Below are 3,614 nucleotides of genomic sequence, written 5' to 3' on the forward strand. Positions count from 1 at the left end.
GTAAACTCCTCAGCAAGGAGAACGCCAGGGACAGCGGAAGTGGCAGCGCGGGCCTCTGGAGAGTGTAGTCTTTGGGATGGAGAGGTGGTGGGCGAGCAGGCTTCGCCAACCGCCGGGTGACTCTGACATCTGCACCTCTCATGCAACGAAGTTTAGGAGCTCACGTTAAGATGCCCAGACCGCAAGGTGCACATGTTTCTTCTCCGAGGGCCAGTGAGATCCCGCGGACCACGAGAGAGTCGCAGAAATGCCCGAAGATTCTAGAAAATGTGGTCCTGGCGCCCCGCCGGTGTTACGGAGGCAGGTGGACAGACGGTGCGCGCTGACCTTCAGCGGCACGGGTGAGTTGGGGTAACCCACGCCAAGGCTCCGCACTGTGTGCCCTTCCAGGAGCAGAAACCAGGGTCCGGAATGGGGCGAGTGGGCGCAGCTCAGGGCAAAGATCTTGCGGAACGAAGCAGTGGAGTGACGCTCTGTTGGGACTCCGGGATAGGAGCGACACCGGCCTTGGTGCGCCAATCCGCACAGGGAACGCCAAGGCTATTTTCTAGGAGAGCGGGATTGGCTTGGGCTAACTCCCGGGGTATTGGTGGATGGCTCTAGTCCTGTGTCCCTGGGATATTGGTGGGTGGGGAGGCGGGACTTGAGACCAAGAGCAAAAGGCCCCCTGGTGGTAGAAGTAGTCGTGTGGTGAGGAACCGTGGCTTGATCTAGAAATCCCTGGGTTTTTTATTGGAAGCTAGGTGCCACTTAGGGGAAATTTACCGGAGTTGTGGTTGGGAGGTGGGGGTATGGGGTGTGAAGAGGAAGCAGAACTTGACAGTTTTGTTCATAATGAATTTTTTTGCATTAATTTTGATTTTCAAAGATACCACCTTAAAATATTTATCTTGATTACTGAGTTTTTATGGTGCCCCCTTATATTTTGCCCCCAGAGTGCCGGCTATAGGGAAAGGCATGAAGAGATCTTACACTATATGAACTTCATTGGCACCTATTGGCCTGTAGTCTTGATAGGAAGTGAGGGCTCGGCTTCTGGGCTTATTAAGTAGCCAGAAAGAGGCCTTTGGGGCTATGAAGAGCACACATGAAATGGAAGGACTGAAAGCTTTAGAGAAGGGATTGGGGTGCAGGGGGTGGGAGGTGGGATCCTGAGATAATCCAGATCCCTATGTGTAGACATGTTGACACAGTCAGTGAAGAGAGACCCAAGCTGATAGATTACCTGTAATAAGTGAAACATAATATAACAACAGGTCAGGTGATGATGTGACTCAGCGAACTTACTCCCCTTTTTTTCCTTCAGGGAAGGAAAAGGGGCTGGAGATTGAATCAATCAATCACTTGTTCATGCCTGTGTAACGAAGCCTCCATAAAAAAACAAAAAGATGGGAGTTTGGAGAGCTTCCAGGTTGATGAAGACTCGGGGAGAGTGGTGCGCTCAGCATGAAAGCTCTGTGACCCTTCCCCATACCTTGCCCTATGCATCTCTTCCATGTGGCTGTTCCTATATTATCCTTCTATAATAAAATGGTAATCTGGTAAGTAAAATATTTCTCTAAATTCTGTGACAATTTAGCCTGAAAGTAATCTATGAATTAGAAATTAAGGCAGAAAACAAAGGACCTATTAATCACATTTCAGGTAAGAAAACTAACATAAAAGTAGGATATGAGAAAGGGAAGAAATAATCATGAGGGTGGGGTTGGGGCACTTATGGGGATGCAGGAGGCAGGAAGAAGTGCAGTTTGTGCATAAAATCATTACAGAGAGACAGTCTTTGGAGAGGTGTGTGCACAAGGATCGTGGCTAGATTGGAAGATGACAGATATCCCGAAAGGTATATTCAGGGGTTGACACTGAATAAAAAACGAGAGTCAAGTGTAGAGACTTTCCCATCCTGTGCACAGATGGGAGGAGAGCATGGATAACATCAGTAGGTGATGTGCAAATGGGGAGTAGACAAATGTGGAGTAAATAAGCACAGCAAATAGCCCCTCAAGAGGGAGATGAGGAAAATAAGCACAATCCTATCCTCAGAAAGACACACAGCAGTTAAATCTCATGTGGAAACTCAGGTTCAAGGGTAAGAGATGGCTGCCCACACCTCTGCTATGTCACCTGCAGCCACAGGGTGGTGGGCAACGCCTTCTTGCTCCAAGAGTTGGCCACAGAAGGCAGAGCAGGTCCTGTCGACCTCTGATAGTCGTGGACCTGGGGCGGCGAAGGAACGGAGAAAAGACACGACAGTAAAGCGAGGTACAGGGGACCCCGAGCAATCAGCCCGAGGTGCCGAGGTTTATTTTCCATCATCTTATATACCTTCTACAGCGATACAGATCTATAATGATTTTTAACAATACAACAGTACAGATCAATAATGATTTACAGCAATGACTTAGGTTATTGAGAATCTTTCAGGCAAGATACCAGCACACAATGCGCAGTGTTATTACGTATGATCTCTAAGGCAAGATGTGAGGACAGGGTGCTCAATGTACTATGTATGATTTCTGAAGCAGGATATGTGAACAGCGTATAAAATGCAAAAACAGGAAGGGGAGTGCACAGCGGGCTTTTCACAGCTGGCTTCCTTTTAGCAAAATAACTTTTACTGTGTACATTGGAACAAACCACGCACGTCCTTAGGGCAAATTCGCTCTGATCCTTCCAGGCTATTTAACCTCATAATCTCGAGTTTTCTCAGAGATTTCGGAGTCTGAATGAACATGCACCAGTGGTCGCCGTGGTGTTCTGTGTCCCACAAGGTCCCACACTGAAGCTCCAGAAGGGAGGAGGTTCCACAGTGAGAGAAAAACACAAAGTAAACATAGTATCTGTATATTTTTATAATAAAATATTTCATATACATTCAAGTAGAGATGGGTACAGTGACAGATAATAAGGTAGAGGAATCAGATAGACACCACAGAGATGTAATAACAGATAAATGATATGTAAGGGAGTTTATCCACATATGCAGACTTCATATGTTCACGTAAATACTTGTATTTGTGCATCATTCAGTAGAGATGTTTACACAGACTGCACTCACGTTGTGAAGTCAAGAGGAGATGAAGTAAAAACAAAGCAGTTATCGAGTATCAGTCTGTTTTTTTTAAGATGTTATTTATTTATTTGAGAGAGAGAGACATAGCGAGAGAGAGAACACCAGCAGGGGGAGTGGGAGAGGGAGAAGCAGGCTCCCCGCCGAGCAGGGAGCCGATGCAGGGCTCGATCCCAGGACCCGGAGATCATGACCTGAGCTGAAGGCAGACGCCCAACGACTGAGCCACCCAGGCGCCCCGAGTATCAGTCTGTCTTGTGAGACACACACAAACACAGCTCCTCGCCTCCCTTCTGAACACCGCTACTGCCTGCAGCAGGTGGCAATTCTAGCCCTGGCCACTTCTCTCACAGTGTCAGAGACATGGAAGTACATACCACAAAACTCACTAGAAACAAAAGCCAGGAAGTGCAGAGGCTGTGGAAAACGGACTTCAAGTAGGAGGGATTAGAAAGTCCAGGAGAGGGATTCCAGAGAGGATCCAGATGCCTGCACAAAGGCCAGGCAGTGAGCAGACCCAGGTGTCTGTGACTAAGTTAGCATGAAC

The sequence above is a fragment of the Eumetopias jubatus genome, unplaced genomic scaffold (genome assembly GCF_037043125.1).
Source record: "Eumetopias jubatus isolate StellerSeaLion01/CBP00866 unplaced genomic scaffold, mEumJub1_p1.0 scaffold_10, whole genome shotgun sequence".
Classification (NCBI taxonomy): Eukaryota; Metazoa; Chordata; class Mammalia; order Carnivora; family Otariidae; genus Eumetopias; species Eumetopias jubatus.